The sequence below is a fragment of the Typopeltis vanoorti genome, chromosome 11 (assembly GCF_054136105.1).
Source record: "Typopeltis vanoorti isolate ZY-2024b chromosome 11, IOZ_Tvanoo_1.0, whole genome shotgun sequence".
NCBI lineage: Eukaryota > Metazoa > Arthropoda > Arachnida > Uropygi > Thelyphonidae > Typopeltis > Typopeltis vanoorti.
The window spans coordinates 91,782,879-91,804,653 of record NC_143559.1 but is presented as its reverse complement, the minus strand read 5'-3'; positions in this window follow the sequence as shown (position 1 = coordinate 91,804,653).

Below are 21,775 nucleotides of genomic sequence, written 5' to 3'. Positions count from 1 at the left end.
GAAAGCAATATTAACTTATCATTCATGTTGCTTTTTGAATTAACTATCCAAAGGATAGTTCATGCATTTTGTGCTGTAGCTCAATCGAAATGTGGGTTTCTTTTGGCAAATAAGCTTTCTATAGATGTCATACTTATCAATATAAGTAATAATGGTGGTGGCAGAACCAATGTAAAAAAATGAATGCTGCTTAGCCTGGATGAATTTCTGAAAATAAAAAAAGCTATTGTAGAAATTACCAACAAAGACAATCTTTGCATGGCCCGAGAACTTGTTCTGGGTGTTTCTGCACACAGTGATGATGCCCAAACATACAGACAAGTGTGGTTAGATCATAAAAAAAGATACAAACAAAGAGAGATTTAACTCTGCACAAAATTGCTGGGGTTCTGCTTACTTCTGGTGGTATTCCAGAAGCAGCTCTCTTTCAAAAGCATTTGACTCCGGAATACCAAATTGTAGTTTTTTCTAATGATGCTGATTTTTCTGAGGTGTTTTGGGGACCAAATGCAAGTAAACAGATCTGTATTGTATACCGCAGCTCTCATTATGATTTTGTGCATAGTTGCCAGCTCTGTTTGGGAATAACTATTATTGACCCACTTGCATAAAAACTTTCAAAAACCAATTGAACTGCAAATGCATGGATGTAAAAATGTATGCATCTGCTGCTGCACAAACGCCAGACATAGTGTGCGGGGCCTTCTTTTGTGCAAGTCATCCAATAGATTTATCTATGGCAATGAATGTCTGACTTTGCACATACAAATATTTGTCCAAAAATCCATCATTGTGGACAGTGTTTGGCTACTTTCTCTAGAGATAAAAGCCACGTCTGTCCACCTGAAAATTACTGCCGCCACTGCAATTCAGATCACCCAAAACAGATGTGTTTTGTGCAAAAATCGGAGAGCTCAAATAAGCAGGTTACTGTGATTTATTTTGACATAGAAACTATTGCTAAAAATCATCGTCATGTTCCAATATTATGTATAGCTGATTTCGGTAGTCACAAATGCGAGTTCTGGGGTGAAAACTGTGTGGGTCAGTTCCTAGATGAGTTGTTTTCTGTCAAAAATATCATGAAAAGGGATCGAGTTGAAAGGATTCTTGGGACTGTCAAACAAAAATATGAAAATATCCGTGCAATTGCACACATTTTTCATGGTTTTGACTGGTATTTTATTTTGGAATACCTTTTTTTAAAAAATTTCCAACCTGTGTAGTGTTTGATGGATCGAATATACTTGCTATCTATTATGACCCTTTAAACATCATATTTCTTGATAGTTTTTTCTACATTAGTGTCACTCTTAGGAAACTGCCAGCCATGTTCGATCTCCCAGAAGTTCGTAAGGGTTTCTTTCCTCATAAGTTTCACGCATCTGAATCTCTGGATTATCGTGGAGTCATCCCCGAAAAATCATATTTCCAGCTGGAATTTATGAACAAAGAAACTCGTACAGAATTTCGAGACTTGGTACGAAAATCGGCTAGATAGACAGTGAATACTGTTTTAAAATGGAACTTTTGGCTTATACGAAGGATGATGTGCATATTTTGCATGACAGCTGCAACACTTTTTTGCACTCTCTTCATACAGCTCACCCAGATCGATCAGTTTCTCCATGATATTACAATTGCAGGAGTATGTTTGAGAGTATTTCTCCAGAACTTTTTAAAACCTAACACATTGGCCATACTTCCTGCTCGGGGTTACACAGGGGCAAATGTGTAAAGTCAGAAGGCCTTGACTTGGCTCAAATGGCAAGAACAACAGAACAACATAACCACACAATATGCACATTCTGTTGGGGGGGAGTCCGCATCGGACCTTATTTTTTCGATGGGAAATGTGAAAGTATTTTATATGAATACTACGGTTTCTTCTGTCATGGTTGTCAGGAATGCTATAGAGCAAATACTTATAGAAATACAAACATGATCACACTTTTTTAGCAAACAATGGATCGTGAAAACTATTTTCGTAGCAAAGGATTCGATGTGATCTCAATTTGGGAATGCCAATTTGATACAGAAATTTCTGAAAACACAGCTTTGAAAAACTTTATTGCTGCTCTTAATATTCCAGATCCCATTTTACCATGTAGTGCTCTGCATGGCAGAACCAACTGCTACAAAAAATATCACAAAATTCAGGCAGAAGGGGAAGTTATTCGCTATTTGGACTTCAATAACCTTTATCCATGGGTAATGAAATACCAGGTATTTCCTATGGGGCATCCCGAAGTTAATCTCGATAATTTCGACTATTCTCCTGGGGTATACTTTGGTATTTGCCATGCAAAAGTGGAAGCACCTACCGATCTCTTTTTACCGGTTTTGCCCATCACAGTGATCGAAAAATTAATCTTTCCCCTGTGTGGAAAGTGTGCTTCCGAAATGACTCCATTATGCTCTCATACGGACCAATCTTTTACAGGTTTTTGCTGCACTCCAGAATTAGATTTAGCACGTGCTTGCAGTTATAAAGTTATAGAATTTTACAATTTTAGAATTATAGCATTTTTCTCAAAAATTTGAAGGTGAAGAAAACTTCTTTCCTCACTACATTGATACCTTTCTGAAGCTGAAACAGGAAGCATCTGGATGGCCTGAAAGTCAAATCTGACAGTCTTATCTGGATGAGTTTTTACTAAGGGAAGGTGTTAGGTTAAATAGTGAACATATTAGTAAAAATCCTGGTAAACGTTCACTTGCTAAGCTTTGTTTGAATTCTCTATGGGGAAGGCTTGGTATGAGAAGGTTAAGAACTCACACCCAGGTGATTTCCTCTTATGAAGACCTCATAGAATGTTTTTTAGATAACAGTAAAGTTATCCAAGATGCCAGATTAGTTTGAGAAGAGCAGATGATGGTTGCCTATTCTGCTATTGAAGGCACTGAGTCTGAAAATAGGAAAGGGAATGCCGTCATCTCTTCATTTGTAGCTGCCTACGGTAGGATAAAGTATATGAGGTCATGGAACCTTTGCAAAGATGGCTTTTATACACAGATACCGATTCTGTCATTTTCAGTGAAAAATCAGGCGATTCTTCACCATCCACCTTGGGGAACTAGGTGACGAACTCGATGGTGACTTTATAGTTGAGTATGTTACCATAGGCCCCAAATCTTATTCCTACAAACACGGGGGGGGGGTAAGATTGTAACCAAATGCAAAGGCATTACTTTAAATTCTCGTGCAGCCACTGATATTAATTTGGAATCTATGATAGCTGCAGTAAGGGGTGAGCCACAAAATATCCAAATTCCTGTAACATTTTCTGTTCATAGAGACAAATGGAGCTGTTAACTCAAAATGACCTCCGTAACAAAAAGATTTGAATACACTTTTGTGAAGCGTATAGTGTCAACAGACACATGCACTATTCCCTATGGATATTTTAAAAGATAATTCCTTATACTCACATACCCCATAAGCAAAAGATGCCATCTATGGGACAGAACACTAAACAACGTTCTACCTGTTAGGTAAAAATCCATGATTTTTTCCCAACACGATAATTTGCAATGTTACCCTTCTCTCGTGCAGTTTTCACATCATTGTTATTGTTACTATTATTCCACAATAGCTTCTGTTTTTTCCCTTAGAATTTAAAAAGAAAAAAGTCGTCTTGGCATGACATGGTGACTGTGATAAAAAAAATCTTGACGGGGAGATTTTTTATATTAAAAACAACTATCTATCTGTTTTTACTTGATCTCTGATTATATAAAAATAATCAAAGTCTAATTATGTTATCATTTTCGCTATGTTCATATATCCATTTACAGGTATTATTTCGAGAGCCACTCAGTCAGGAAAAACAACATTTGTGTTGTCTCTCATAGATCATTGTAATCAACTAATCAAACTACCACCGAAGCGAATCGTTTACTGTTACAGTGAAAATCAGGATAAATTAAAAAAAATTACCAACATAGAAAATCATAATCGATGATTTGGTTCACCAGGCTAAGGACAGCACGGAAATAGCTGATGTTTTCATAAAAGGTTGACATGACCGTAACCTAAGTGTCATTCTACTGACAAAATTTATTCTGTAAAGGAACACATTTTCGGACAATTTCTCTCAATAGCCATTATGTTATTGCTTTTAAAAATCGCCGATACTCTTTACAGTTTTCTTATTTAGCTTCCCAAGTATTTCCAGGACCAACGAACGTGTTAGTTCAGATTTATAAAGATGCAACATGGGAATCCCACTCATATTTAATTTTAAACTTAAGACGGTAAACACCTGATATTTTGGGCTTAAGGTCACGGATTTTGCCAGGTGAAGAACCCAACACAGTGTTTCTACCTGAATGGCTGATAGACTCAAACGCTATGAATATCTCATCAATTATCAATTATCTTATCTCATTCCTCTTCCAAACAAGCAAATGATGCTTTAAAACACTGAAGCACCTCCAGCCAAATCACCACACTCTGTGAAATCTGCAAAAATGTTTTATCTGGAAATATTCCACTAAAAGACAACCAAAAGTCACGCCTATGTAGGAAAAAAAATTATAAGAGCACTAAACAATAAATCGCTTCCCTTCATTACTAGAAGAAAACTGGTTTTACAGCATGGGGGAGCACTGTACCCATTATTAGGCAGCATCATTGTTCCTTTATTGAGTTCACTTATTAGAAAATGAATATGTTTAAAAAATTTATGCTCCTCCAATCACCAGAGGAGCATGAACTGTACACACTAGATGATGAAATGAGTGCCATTTCAAAAATGAGAAATCAAAATCCAGATGAAAAAGTAAAAGCATATTTTGTTGTTTTCCAGAAGTATTTAGGTTTGAAAAACCAATTGGCTCACACAGAAGGAAAGCAACAGGAACATAGTCTCTCATATCCAGGACCTACCCTGAACAAACCGAATACCCAGAACCATTCCCCTCAACCATCAACATCAGCTAGTCCCAGTGAGGAAAATACTTCCAGTCCACTCCCTGCCCGCAGGAGAGCTCAAAGAACAAGTACCAAGTTCGTCTTTTTATCTCCCAGAAAGCTGCGTGGGAATAAGAAACTATTGTGAAAAAAATGGTAAGTGAAAAAAAAATTTTTTTTTAATTATTTTTTATTTTCAGTAAATGATCTGTAATAGAATAAGTTACTACAATATCATTTTACCACAAATCCTTAGAATAACATTTGCTAATAATATTTTACATAGGCAGACCACGACATCTCAATATTAAAAAATATACACAGTGCAAACCACACGCGACAGAATCATTAGGTTGTACAGGTACACTATTATAAGTGTACCTGTACAACCTGAACAGGTACACTTATAATATATTAGTGTTGATATTCAGAATGTTAACAATATTCCTTTCGGGTGGACGACCGAAGCTATCGAGAAAATCACCGTTTTTGTCTTTGATATAGATAGCTTGCCAATGTTGTCCTGGCAACCAAGTGGGATCTGTGTTCACGACGAACATTGACTGTCGTTGTCTGATCGGATGTTGTGGCAATTCATCACGAGCACAAACTCCTAAACCCACTTTTCTTGTGGTGGGTTCTAACTCTAGTATGTTTATTAATTGTTCAGTGTTCATAGTCCAGTAACACAGAATGATCCTTTATTATGGATCGTTCTGTGTTACTGAACGATCATACACATACAATTTCACATAACTTACACTCAAATTCTGCATAAAGAACCACTGTGATGTTTTCAGGAAGAGGTTGAGCAAATTTAACTTCGAGGCGTACACTTCCTCTTCTTAACAGACTGACATGGAGGCAACGGCATTTTGATCTGGCGATAAGTCAAATCCACAGAGAACGTTTCCCTTTACGTATTCCTCATAAGAAATGTCATTACGATAGACTCTGCTCCATTTGCCTAGTGATGTGAACAGTGACATGCAACATCTGCTGTAATGTCTTTCTTTGGGAGTCAAAGTTGCAAGGGGATATTGAATACCATCAGCTGTCACCACAAGAAAATTCAGATTGAAATGATGAAAATTAAATGGATTTCTGTTGAAAGTGCCATTAAATCCATCACTAGCAACCAGTCCAATAATTAATCTAGATGGTATTTCATCTAGAAACAGATTGTTTCGTGTGGCATCTGACATACCCTTGGGAATCGAAAAATAAGACATCTGCACTCGATTGATGGGCTATACCATGTTTGACTTGTCTAACACAGACAGGTGAGCCAGTTGAATCTTTGGGTTTATTTTGACTTTGCGGACAAAAAGTAGCCTCTTCAATTTGCACTTTAGCCTTAGCATCAGCATTTGCAGTCAGTAAACAAAATTCGGGAGAACTGCGAACCAAACGAACACGAAAAGAAACGTTGTTGATCAAGTACCGGTCTTGATGCATAATGTCAGCGTGTATTCGCCCAAGCATTTCGACACTTTTCGATTGGTTAATTCGAGCTTGTCATCTACGCATCCCACATCCACTTTTGGTAAACATATAACTAACATTAGCCACATCATCTTTAACAAATAGTTCATTTCTCAGTTGACTGTTTTTAGCATCTCTGTCATAATTTAGTAGGTTTTCAGTATAAGCCCTATAAGGATACGTGTCTGATGACACATTCACTAGTTTATCTTGGAGAAAAAAGTCAATTTGACTGAACAGGGAATGGAAAAAATTATTCACAACACCAACTGAAGAATCTTCGATAGGTTTACCATCATTGTCAGTGATGCGCACTCGAACGCGTAAGTATGATTTTCCCAAATCCAAGTATTCTTCCGATGTACCTTGTATGCAAAATTCCACAGGACGTCTACTGTCAATACTGGATATTGTTTGGTAGGTGACATAAGAACGTCTTTCCACACACATATTGACACGAGGATGGGAAAAAAGATCTAACTCTGACATCATATCCTCAGCAAATGATGTCATCTCGCTTGCGCTTTTTAGTATTCGTTTTTTTTTCTTGCTTCCTTGACCTCTCTAAAGTAATCGGCTCTGAGCCTTTTCAGCAATTGTTTTCCCAGCTTCTGTTGCTCTGTTTATAAAGGCTCGACGTACAGGTACCCCTTCCGATACATCTCCTATCATATGCTGACCGGCTTTTAAGGCTTGACGACCGACAAATTGAGCTGCAGGTTTTAAAAGTGGACTTAGAAAGGATAAGGCACTTTTAAAAATACTACCTAATCTGTACCCATCCTGTATTGGGGCCCCCGTAAACATTTGAGCTCCACCTGCCTGCAGTGTGTAATATCTGAGATAATCAGTCATCCTTCACTTGTCGGAAGTGTAATTTAAATATTGTCTTGCCGTCACGAAAGTGGAACAACTCGCCGCTGTCAGAACGAATTTCAATACTAATTGACTGAAATGTTTGTTTTCGTAACGGATAATAATCAGGGTGAGCAAAAACGAAGGAATACTTGGTGCTGCACTGAACAACTCGTAACAATGGTGCACATGTGTCACCAACTATCTGTTCTTGGATTAAATCAGAATATGCGGCTACACCCCTCTTTATATCAAGTGGATATTTCCCTGTGATTGTACCTTTCAGTTTATCACCGATTTTATTAAAACCCAGTAGAAGGCTCAAACCCAAGGCCTCCTTGGGAAACAACAGGTTGTAATCTTTTGGGACTGTCAGAGAAATGGTATTGTTTGGGTTCTTTTTTCCAGTAATCACAGAACTCACATCAAACACTGCTTGAAGAAGTTCAGAGGGTGAATTGTAGCTGCCATGGGGAATTTCTGGTACACTTTGTAAAATCCTTCTATAGACTTTTCGAAAACTTTATTTCCTGTGATGTTGTTGTCAACATTGTTGACTCCTCCTCCTCCAACTCCACGTATCATATGAAACTCATCGTAACCGGAATCGATGTTATTAAATTCTCCCGGAAGATGAATTTCGGCAAGAGCAACTTCCCATTTATCTTTATGTCTGATCTCGTGTGGTAATTCCACTTGAAATTTCTTTTGCGTGTTAGGAAGAAACAATTTCATACTGGCGTTACTGGGAAGGGTTAGTAAAACATCTTCACTACGAACCCAAGAATTATACGATGAGGGATAATCGAGCCACTTAACAAAATACTGAAGCTTTCCTTTCTGTCTGCGGTGTTTAAGTACTTGTTCGATTAGATACACGTCTTCCGGAAGTTCATTGGGTATATCAGTCTTTTGCAGTTGAGGTTCATAGAAAGTCCTTTTCACCATCTCTCCGTCCCGACTGCGAACTCTATATACGGCAGGGTTTCTATTAATAACCTGAGCAATAGTGAACAATTCTCATGTCCAGTTACCCCAATACTCTTTTCTAAATTTCTGGGTATCATCACTTAAAACCACTATCACCTACTTGAAATTTTGGTTTGGTAGTCTTCCCTTGGGTTCCGTACAAATATTTCCAAACATGATCCTCGTTGTGAAGGTTAACTTCCGAAGGAGCCATACCGATAGTGCAGTGTGGTGTGAGGTTATAAGTATGTACAAGAGTCGGCAAAACTTTCGTATAACTTTTACTTTTATTATACGTCATCCATTTGTAGATCTTTGTTTTCAATGTTCTGATAAATCTTTCTGAAATGGGTGCTTTCATTTCGCCCCTGGTCGTGTAGAAATGAATATTATGGTTCTTAAACAATGAACGAACTTTTAGGGAGCCTGTATAGCTCAGCGGATGTGGCGTTTACACACCGCCGCACGAAGGAAGACTTGGTTTCGAGTCTAGTCGGCGACTAGAGGAAATTTTTCTAAGCCTTTTTTCGACCGGTTCCCGAGTTAGTCGATCTCTGGCACGGGCAAGCAGGTTTTTCCTCCCGGAAACTCGGGTTTTTCGTCCTGTAAACTCAAGAAAATCGACCGTAGAACCCACATTATTTCAGACATTAAATATATTGTGTTAGGGTTAGGGACCACGAGATGGCGGCACATTTGAGCTGTCTCTCTTCACTGCGCACCGCTTAATTAGTGATAGCCTTGGGCCATCTGTCTCTGATTGGGTACCAGTGGAGATTGAACTGCCCACTCAGTCTCCAAAAGTTAGATAGGGCTAAATGGCCTAGCCTACTTCCGCATACGGGAATAAAAAGGCGTTAGCTGATTTTTTTTTTTTTTTTTTGCACGAACTTTCTTGTTTCAAAACTCTTTTCCTTGATCAGTGTTTATGTAACATGCCACTTCTTTAAAAATAGACTCGAAAGCATTAACAACAGCGTCTGCTGATTTCTTCTTCAGTGTTCGAACCCACTCAAATCGGGGAAAACAATCAATGCATACAAGAAGGAAACACACGCCCCATTCTCTTTTGCATGGGATGACATATCTGCCAAATCACATTGAAAAGTGTGTAAAAGTGTCTGGACTTTGATTTGATTGCGTTTAAACTTTCTTCTAATGGGTTTATGTCTCACATAAGTAGGCTGTGTTGCTAACCAACTTTTCACGGTTTCATGTGGCAAATTTGTATGTTTCTGTAAAGCTTTGATACTTCCAAAACTAACAACTGTATTAGGATTATAATAATCAGCTAACTTTTCCATCACTAACAATAAGTTTTTTCTTTGCAGATGAAAATCAAGAACCATCGCGAAGGTTGCTGATGTTTGTTATAATAGCAGTACTATTTATACTTATGTATTTTGAACTGTCTATTCTCATATGGGAAGCAGTATCGAAATCACCCAATCGCACATGTCTCATCCAAGAAATGTTACGACAAGAAAAACACCACATGCATTGGTGTTTATCTGTAAATTTCTATTTCTGCATAGATATTATTTACATTGTAAATAATATCTATGAAATAAAATGTGTGAACTTAAATGAACAAACGGTTTCACTGACGTGTTATGCATATTTAAGTAAGATCACTTTTGTTAAAATCACAATGAATTCACACACGATTTGTTTATTTATTGAACTTTAAGATCTTAATTTTAGACAAATCAAAATATTCGGATGAATTATGAATAAAATATCAATTCGAATATGAATGAAGAATAAAATATGTATTAGGTATGGGGAAAAAAAGAAAAAAAGTGTGTTTGAGGGACACCACCGTATAATTAAATTATTCAGAAAATTCTAATCACTGCCACCATCACGACCCTTCTCTAAGAATTCCCCCCCTTTAACAGGATAGAAATACCCCAAATGTATTTGAAAATTAGTACAGCCATCTATAGACAACCAAAGACAAAACATGACGACAATGACAGATGTGTGTCACCCTGGGAAAATTTCACGATATCTTATCTCAAAACCATTGCCCACAATTCCATAGGCAAACAAAAACACCATGTGATATCACAGAGAGACACATGTTCCCCAGAAATTTCCAAACACATAACGTCGCGATTCCTTATCTCTAAATATCACCCACGCGAACCCAACACACCACGTGATGTCCATGACAGAATGGGGAGCCCCAGCGAAATTCCAAACTTTATCTTATCAATATCCATCACCCATAATGCCATACGCAAACCGTTTACTTATCTACAAAGTATAACAATACACATCCAAGACACTGATGTCGCTTTCCCCCATTCAACCTACCCCTATTTTGTTCATAGTATCCCACCAATCACGACACGAATCCTTATCCACTAATAATATCTTCCTTTTCCATTCAAAACAATAATGTCACTTTACAACAAACAATTACGTCACTTATTTACAACTAACAAATTACGTCACTTATTGACAACAACAAATGACGTCACTTATCTACATCTGAAAACAATACACACCTACGACACGATTCCTTATCTCATCTTGATCTTGATCTGATCATTAGTGTCCCACCAATCACGACACGAATCCTTATCTCTACCATCACCCATAATTCCATACGCAAACGAAAACACAAGAACAGAAGCCATTGACACATATGCCCCCAGGGAAATTCCAAACATTCCAAACCCATGACGTCACACACACACAATGACGTCATAATCTCAACAACCAATCACGTCACGATTCCTTATCTTATCTTGATTATGATCTGGTCAGAAGTGGCTGGTGTACTACTGGTGATGGTCTCAAAGCTAAGAATCCATGCTCTTTGAGTATCGTGTCGAATTTAAATAGTTTAGTTTTGGGAGAGTTTCTTTTGATCAAGTTGAGAAATCAATTTTTCGCATATCTACGGAATTAGAAATGTTATTTTCAGGAAGCCAGTCCATTATAACTTGCTTCCTATTAGAAGAAGTTATTTTTATAACGTCTGCATCAAAATCATTCAAAGCTACATTTTCGATGGTTCTCGTTCTCTGGCGGATTTTATGAGATTTGAATTTTGGCTTACCTTCATCTTTTGATTTCTTACGAATTCATTCAACAGTCAACTCTTATATGACTGAAATTTCACTTGCACGTTTTGTGGACTGAGAAACTTAAACAAGGAGATTGTCTTCTAACGGTTATTTTTCGCACAATGTCAGCACATTGTCCAATATTCTTTTGCAAGAGCTATCGAAAGTTTTCAAACCATAACTGATTGACGGTACTGGATCCATAATACAAAAAAATAGTAAAAAAATCAATGCAAAAAAAAAAAGTGACAACAAAAATCAAGCTAGTCATCTGGTGTAACCATAATACAATAATGTATTGTATTATGGTTACACCAGCCAATCTGTGTAAGTCGTGCCTTGAGGGCCTGTATACATCAGATTATTATTATTATTATTTCTATATTCAAGAAATATGCCACGGTAGCATAATCAAATCTTTCACTGGATGAGCCAGCTTTAGGCCTTATCCCAAGACCAACTTCAGATTGTTCTTGACATCTCACCTAGCGTTTATAGTTTCTATAATAACTGGAACTTGGCCGAACATCGAGATTGTCATTTACTTCCATTTTGACTTAAATACTGAACTATAGAGGCTCTGAAATATGTGTGTGTGTATATATATATATATATACACGAGTTTTCACGACTATTGGACATGTTTTTAAAAATAATTGATATGACTATATAGCCGAATGAGGAAATAGAAAATAACGAATTTATTTCTAAAGGCACTGCTAATTTTGTCTTTCTAGAAGATAGAGATACATAAAAAAACATTCCTCGAGTACATCTACCAAAGTTTAAAATTATCAGCGAATTGCTCATATTCGAATGAATTCTCGGACTAGCTGCGTTGTTGTTCTCCTGCACGAGGACGTGGTCTCGCGACCACCATAGCTGAGGTTGGCTGTGGTTGACATTCAGGTGAAAAGGATTTCATCTCTAGTGCAATTTCTGCTGATTCTAAGATTTTTTTTTCAAATTAATCATTGAATTTATATATGATTTCAGATTTATCCCAGTTTACTGAGTGTATATTGGATTGATGACCTTTTTGATCAGAAGAATTAAGAAACGTGACTGGAGAAATCTGTGGCTCCGGTTCTATGATAGGACATGTCTCGAAGATTCTTCGAAAGAAGCTCAATTTATTTCTCTGCTTGTATATAATATGGAGAATTACAGCCGTGTCAAAGACGATAAACAAATTGTCATGCTTTGGTTTTACCGGGCGAAGCCAGGATCGAAGTTTGTTAAGGGGATGAAATAAGGTACGAATCTCATATTTTTGAGGATTTTTGCCAATTTATTAAAAATAGCGATAATATACGGAATAACTTTCACATCATTACTCTCTTCGACATGGTATGAAGGAGGATTAAACAAATGCTTAGAAATCAACTGTTTACGATAACATTTCTGAAAAATCGATAAAAGCAACTTTAATTCTTTAGTGATCTCTTTTCATCGCTAGGAATAAGACCAAGTTTTAAGGCGGATCACTATCTTTACACTCAGTCAGGGGACTGAATGTAAACATAGAGCTCTTCAATTTTTCGAACGAACGAACGAGTACGTTTTTCATTAAGAAAAGGAAGGGAACTGCTAAATTCTTGTTCTGCTCTAAATTTTATCCTGGGATGTTATTTGTTAAAATGATTCAAGAACTCTTGCAGTGAATCCGTACCATGGCTCAAAATCAAGAAAACACCATCGAACAATATTGAAATTTTCTTTAGAATAAGAGTATAAAATGACCGATTTCAGTGACCTATGTTTTTCAATAATTAGTAGGCTGAGTTTGATTCTTGTTGCGGAGAAAAGAATCTTTGTGTGGGCTTCTCATCAATTGAAAGTGTGTTAGCCAATTCATATGGAACCAGGACGTTAATTCGGGTTTTTCATCTCGCATATAGGCAAATCGGTACAAGTCCACGTGAATTTATAGACCAAAGATACTATTAGTGGCGGTAAATAGGATTGTGGTTTGTATGGAGTGCTTTCCCTCCATGAGTCCTTTCAGTTGGCATGTAACAGCAACACTGTCCATTTAAACTCCAAGATTCTTTGCAAAACTATAATTGGTGGCTAAAATATTCGAAATATTCCCATTCTAAATGCAAATTAAAATGAGTTTTCATTTATTTCAAGTGGAATTTTATCTTATACATACTTAGGAATTTAAGGATTTTTTTTTTGAGATACGCATTTATATGTATATATTACTGCATTCCATAATAAAATATCAGCATGCATTTTGAAATAGTTTTAGAAGGTATTTTAGAAGGAATGTTTATACAGTGAATTTGAGAATTTACTGTATAAACAGTCCAATAGTACACCTTCTGCCGATGATGTTGTTGAACATTGATGATTGATTACCATAATTTTTCAATGAGATTTTGATATTATTATTATTATTATTATTATTATTATTATTATTATTATTATTATTATTATTATTATTATTATAATGGCGTCTCCCTGGAGTCAAAAGACTCATCGCAGGAGACTCTACATTGACACACTAACCATTATTCAAACAATGCCCACCACACTTCTCCTTAAATTCATTCACAGATGAAGCATTCACAATCACCTCTGGCAACCCATTCACAACCCTCCAAGCAAAAAAATCTAGTCCTAACACCCTTGTTAACTACACTCTTACACAATCTCCAGGGAGATTCTGTAAGAATGTGGGTTAACATGTCTTTGGCCCCTCGTTGTCTCCCTTCCTGCACTAGTCTTAAAAAAAGTCATCAGAATCAATCCTATAAAACCCCTTTAATAATTTATATACCTCTATCATATCTCCTGTCCTATGTCTATCAGCTAGTTTTACAGCCCACAGATCTTCAATCTATCCTTGCAGGAAACATCTTACAGACCTGCAACAATCTTTGTAACTCGCCTCTGAATCCTCTCCACCATTTCTTCATCACCAAGAAATCCAGGTTACCAGATCTGTGCGCAATAGTCCAAATGCGGTCTTATTAATGCCTTATAAAGTGAAACGATCACTTCCTTATCCCTGTTTGTCAGTGTGTGTTCTTCAACAACCATATAATTTGATGTGATGTTTTGGCAACTTTCGCAATATGCCCTTTAAACTTAAGTTCTGTGTCCACAATAGCTCCCAATTCCGTTGCCGCATCAACTTCTTGCAGTTCAGTTCCATTAATATAGTAAACAGCATGTGATCTCATCCTCCCGAAATGCATCACCTTACACTTAGCCACGTTAAACTGACAGCCATTTACTTTAGCCCATATCGTCAGCCTATATAGGTCATCCTGCAAGACATCTACATCATCTGAATTGACTATTCCTCTTCCTGAATTTTGCATCATCAGCAAACAAGTGGATATTTCCTTTCAAATTATTCCAATATCATTAATGTCCAAATTAAACAATAGAAGACCAAGCACTTAACCCTGAGGTACACTACAAATCACCTACCTTCTCCTGGACTCAGATCCTCCATAAAGCACTCTTTGATATCTATCCACCAGCCACCCTATAATCCAAATCACCAGCTTCGGATCCATACCCATTTACTCCAATTTATGCAAGAGAGTTCCGTGTGGAATCTTGTCAAATGTCTCTGCAAAGTCCAACAGTATCACTGAGTAAGGATTTCCTTTATCCAACTTCACTCTTACTTTATTATAGAAAGTAAGCAAGTTACTAAGGCAAGACCTACCCTTCACAAAACCATGTTTCCCCTTTAAAGTATCATATTGCTGTCCACCCAGTCCTGAATTCTATTTTTCACCAATTTTTTTTCCAAAACATCACCCACCACTCCAGATATATTGATTGGTTTATAAATTGCTACCTCTGTCTTGGAACCTCCCTTATGCAGTGGAATTATTTCCCCCTCTTTTCACTCTATTGGAACTTCACAGAACTGAGGCTTAAATGAAACAGCCTGGTTAGAGGAGGTGCTAATTCTCTTGCACATTCTCATAACTCATGGGCCGATATGCCATCTAACCCAATGGTAACGTTAGCATTAAATTAAGGGGATATTAAATCCCACATTGTTTTAAAACCGAATAAGGAACTCAAAGATTGGAATCAGAGAGTTTCATGTCGAATATAGTATAAAAAACTATAAAAGTATCGGCGAATACTAGCGTGAGCTAATGCAAGTAGTCCTAGAACGTAGTACAAAAACGGGCAACTCGTTGCAAAGGTGGGTAACGTTCTGATCGCTATTTTTGGTATTTTCCATAAAGTAAAATGTGGGATCTAATGTCCCCTTAATTTAAATAATGTTTATATCCCTGAAATGAAGCCTGTTGGCTTTTTATATTTAAGTTAGCATTAAATTTCTGTAATATACTAAGCATCTCTATTTCGTCTATCTCTAAACTCATCAGTCAATGACATTATTATTATTATTATTATTATTATTATTATTATTATTATTATTATTATTATTATTATTAAGAAAGACCTCCAGGGAGTCAGAGACTCATCGAGGGTGGCCACATACTACACACACCAGATATCATACTTATTCTTGAATTCATTCACACTGCTTGCACTCACAACATCCAAAGACAATCTATTCCAATCACGCACCACCATTTGAGAGAAAAATCTAGCCCTCACACTCTTCTTGGCCGCCTTCATTCTCAGCTTCCAAGAATGCCCTCTCGTTCTTTCCCCATCCTCCATAAATTGAAAAATTCCATCAATCCTGTATGACATGTTCAGAATTTTGTAAGTCTTAATCATATCACCCCTCTTTCTCCGGTTTGCTAGTCTGCAGTCTACAATTTTTCAATCTGTCTTCATAATCAGTATTCCACAATCCTGATATCAATTTTAACACTTTCCTTTGTACTCTATCCAATATATCAGAATCACAACGGAAATTAGGAGACCAGACCTGCGCACAATAGTCCAAGTGAGGTCTTATCAAGGCCTTGTAAAGAGGCAAAATAACATTCTTATCTTTACATGTGAACGTTCGTTTCAGCATTGCAATTATCTTTGGAGTTGTATTTGCAATCTTTGCTTCAACTTCCTATCTATTAACCCTACAAGATTCCTAACCTTATCAGTTTCTTCCAGCCTAATCCAACCAATATAATGCGACATTGGATATCTAATCATGCCGAAGTGAATGACTTTACATTTACTGACATTGAACTGACACCCATTTTCCCATGCCCACAATTCCAACCTATTCAAATCATTATGCGAAGACTGCATATCAGCAGCATTCCTGAGTACTCTACCTATCTTAGCATCATCAGCAAGTAGGTGTATGTTGCTTGTCAAATCCTTCCCAATATCATTAATGTGCAGATTGAATAACAGTGGACAAACCACTGATTCTTTGGTAACTATTGGTTACCTTAAATCTTGCAGACTCCCACCTTCTGTATACCACTTTTTGGTATCTGTCAGTCAGCCATTCTCTTATCCATGCTAATATTGCATAACCCAAACCCATTTTCTCCAATTTATGCAGCAGTTTGCCATGCTATATTCTGTCAAAAGCCTTAGCAAAATCCAAAAGTATCTTGGTGTATACACCATGATACTTTTGGATTTTGCTAAGGCTTTCAATGGTAACATTGTTATAGAATGTGAGCAAGTTTCTAAAATATGACCTTCTCTTAGATAACCCATGCTGCTCATTGCAAATTAGATATTCACTGTCAACCCATTTCTTAATGCGGGCCCTGACCAATTTTTCCAAAATCTTCACCACCACTCCTGAGATACTAATTGGTCGATAGTTGGATACATCGGTCTTTGCACCACCCTTGTGCAATGGAATTACCATATATATCTTCCATTCCTGTAGAATCTTCCCTGTTCCGAGACTCATATTAAACATCTTGGTCAAAGGAATGGTCAGTTCAGCTGAACACACTTTAGCACACGTGCTGATTTTCCATCAGTCCATATTGCTGAATTCTTATTCGGTTTGTCAAACAGCTCTAATACCTCAGCCTCACACACCTGCGTTTCTTCATCTAGTGAAGAGGTAACAGTGAGCTCAATGTTGCGTTCACCAGGTTGATAGCTTTTATCGAAATGGGCAATCATTAACTGAACAACCTCTTATGCATGTGTAACTCTCACGCCATCTGTATTTAGAAGCGTTATTCTTTCATATTCATTCTTTCTTTTACTTGCATGATATCGATAGAATTCTTGTGGGTTGTCTTTAGCACGCAGAGCCAGTTTCTTTTCATAATCAGACTTTGCTTTCCGTACAACAGTTGTGAATATTCTGGCCTGCTGCTTATAAGTTCATAACGGACGTCATTCGTATGCAAACGATATTCCTTCCACATCGTCCTTTTCTTACGAATCTCTTGCTTAATAAGATTACAGATCCATTTGACTCCTACTCTACTTATTCTTCGAACTCTCTGAACACATTCTGATATCGCATCATTTAAGTATTGTTTAAATGCTCACCATGCACTGTCGATATTCTTTCCATCCAGCAGCCATTCGGCTTGACTTATTCGGCACTGCAATCTCACAACCAAGATGGTACAGTTTTGAAAAATTATCACTAAGTACCTGAACCATTTCATTTGCTTCTGTAATTTTCCTACCATCAACACTTTTTAAAGTCATCCTTCCATGGTTATCTTCCTTTTACTTGCCTCAGAATTTCTTTTGGACTCATCAACTAGCTTCCTCTCATAATTATCTTTGGATTTCCTATACACTTTACTCTCTTTGCCTGTACCTTGTACTGCTCATGGGAAGGTTCATCACTTTTTTCTTTATACTCCCACCACAACCTTTTCTTTATTTGTAACTCCTACTCAATAATATTATTCATCCATCTTACTCCTACTTGATTTCTCCTTCTGACTCTGGGAATACAGTCTGATACAGATTTTTTTTCAACACACCTTGAAAATCTCCCACTCGCTATCAACATGTCTCCCTTTCAAATTCTCATGCCATAGCACTGCTGAAAATTGACTTCTCAGGTTGACATATACCCCTTCTTACCAGAATATTCAGCACATCTTGCAATCTCCCAGGTCTAGACCACATGATCGCTTTCCCCAAGTGAAGACAGTGTAACTGAATTACTTATTGATTTGTTCTCTGATGCTATGACCAGATCTCACACTTTCGAATCTTTTTGTACCTTCCATTACACGCGGTCTCAGGTAGTTATCTCTTAACAACTATATAAACTCTATTTCCTTTGTTCCTTGTGACAATTTCTTCTTCCAAACTATGTCCTCAAAGTTAGAATCCCCCATAATAATTACTAGACCTTCACTCATCATTCTAATTTGCGAATACATACTCTCTATATTGTCCCTTATACTCCTTGGATTTAGCAACAACCGATTACATATTTGGCCCTGTTGATCTCTATCTCACACCAAACAGCCTCAAATGAACTGCCCTCTACGTACCTTTCACTTTGAAGCATTTCTACCCTTTTTGGTTTTAACGCTTCGTCTCTCATTAGTAAAATCGTTTTAAAAAACCAAGCTGGTGTAGTTCAGTGGAAGGTAGTGTTTGCACTCCTCAGCACTGAACCGCCCGAAAAAAAGAGCGTTGCGAGTTCGATTCTAGTCGCAGACTAAATGAAACTTTTTCTAAGCCTCTTTTTCGATCGTTTCCAGTGTTAGTCGATCTCTGACACGGGCAATAGGGTTTTTTCTCCCGGAAACATGGTCCCGTTAACTTAAGAAAATCGACCGTAGACCCATACTATTTTCAGACATTAAAAAAATATTGGATTAGGGTTAAGTACCAAGAGATGGTGGCTGGAGATTGAACTGCCCTCTCAGACTCTAAAATTTAGGGCTAAAACGGCCTATATGGGAATTTGACTATAGAAAAAATTACTAATTTTCTAAAGTTTCTTCCAGCTAATAACAAAGCATAAAATGTATCATGGCTATAATTCCATAACATTTCTAGCAGATAGATAAATAATTATATCATTTGGGAAAATATGTCAGAATGGCCTAAATGGATGTAGTTGGGGTTGATGTTTTCCTGCAGAAGAATTTCTCCAGTTCTAGTTCTTCAAAGCAGAACTAAGAAGAAAAAGAAGCTAATAAGAGAACACCGATTATCTGAGAGTTGACTTTTTTTTCACGTGGTAAGCTACAAATCGTGGAGAGTACCAATTTGTCACTTAACGTCTGAATTCTCTAAGTCAAGGATGATATCATCCATGACAGTGAGCAACTCTCAACTGTTCACCCAAAACAACCAACTCAACAGCCGCTCCCCTTTCTTTTGATGAACATAAATATCTGATTCTCCTGAACAAAGCAATTAAGTCCACATATATGGTAATAATACGTCTCTTCATATATCTTCGTGTATTGATGTGAGCTTAAATAGACAGCAATTATCATACTTTCATATAGTTTAATACAATTCAGTTTTGAAACATAATGTAAATAGTCATGAAGATATTTCATGCACATCCTTTGTTTGCTTATCATTGGTAAAGATATAAAACGAGAATATAATTTCTTAAACGGAATGTGCACCCTGTGAAAACGGTGTTTGCATTCATAAAAGTAGGCCAATAGTCGATCTCTGGTGGAAACGTTTTTTATGATTTATTATTTTTATTTTATAAATCACACACACACACACACACACACACACACACACACACACACACACACACACACACACACACACACACACACACACACACACACACACACACACACACACACACACACACACACACACACACACACACACACACACACACACACACACACACACACACACACATTACAAGAGAATAACAGCTATAAATTAACTTGCAAACATTTATTAAACTTTATTCTGAGAGTGCAGTATTACACTTACAAATCTTACTAGGCCGAAGCCTGTACAAGAGATCACCCGATTCCGGCACGAGGCATCCTAACGGTTAACCCTCTATGGCACTTTTGTGCTTTCGGATCCTGTGTGAATCATATAAAATCTGGCTGTACATTTATTTTTTTTTATTTTTTTTATTTAAGTTAAGGGATATTATATCCCATATTGTTTCTTAGCCGAATAAGAAACTCAAAGAGTTTCATGCTGAATATAGAAACTATATAAAGTTCGGCGATTCCAAGCGTAAGCAAATACTTGGGACAACAAGCTCACCTCCATCTCCACAGCAGATCATTCTATATGGAAATTCCTAAACAACCTCAGGATCAAGCGCAAATCACTCCCCCCCCTCTGCAAGCAGAACAGCACCTTGCATACACAGATGCTGACAAAGCCGAAGCCATAGCAAGAAACCTAGAGAAACAATGCAGTCCTGCATATGAGAACCTAAACATCAGCCACATATACAAGATCCATCGTAAAGTCAGGTTCACAGTAAATCGTCCCGATGTCAATCCATGTCCTATAATGCCTACCGCACCTACCGAAATAATCGTAATCATCAACCATCTCAAGATCAAAAAAGTCCCAGGTCCTGACGGCATCACTAACCAAGTCATCAAGGCACTACCACGCAAAGCCATAGCACATCTGGCACACATCATAGACTCCATCCTCAAATGGCAGCACTTCCTCCATTCATGGAATATAGCTGACATCATCCCAATTCACAAACCAGGCAAAGATCCACACCTACCTGAAAATTACCGTCCCATTAGCCTGCTGTCCTATTTAGGGAAAATAGCTGAGAAAATCATCCTCATCAGACTCCAAGATCATGTCAACCAACTAAATATCATTCCAGAAGAAAAATTTGGCTTCCGTCAAAATCACAGCGCCACCCCATCAAATCCATAGATTGGTAGAATACATCACCACAGGATTCAATTGGAATCAACACACCGGAGCTGTCTTCCTAGACATCTCAAAGGCCTTCGATAAGATCTGGCACCAAGCTTCCTCTACAAACTTATCATCCCTAACCTTCCACTAAACATGATACATCTGATCAAATCATACCTTTCCAACAGGAGGATGCAAGTCAAAATCAATGAAACAGTCTCAACCCAATGGAAAATCGCTGGAGTTCCTCAAGGATCACTGCTAGCCCCGATCCTGTTCAACATCTATATGGCAGACATCCCTCAAAATCCTCTCACATCCACCATCGCCCTTTATGCAGATGACACGGCTATTCTAGCCAGATCTCGTCAACCACTTCTCATTACCAAAAAACTACAAGATATCATCCTGAATCTAGAGAAATGGTTTAAAGAGTGGCGACTACAGTTAAACCCCCAGAAAAGCACAACGATATTCTTCACAAGAAGATGAGCATCCCCCAAAGGAGACATGACCCTGTTCAACTCTAAAATTCCCTGGAAAACTGAAGCAAAATACCTCGGAATACTTCTCGATAAACGATTATGCTTCAACAGTCACATCAAGAGCACATGCACCAAAGCTTCACACGTTATCGCCCAGCTACACCCCTTGATCAACAGACACAGCAAACTAAGCTCAAGAAATAAAATACTACTGTACAAGACAGTGA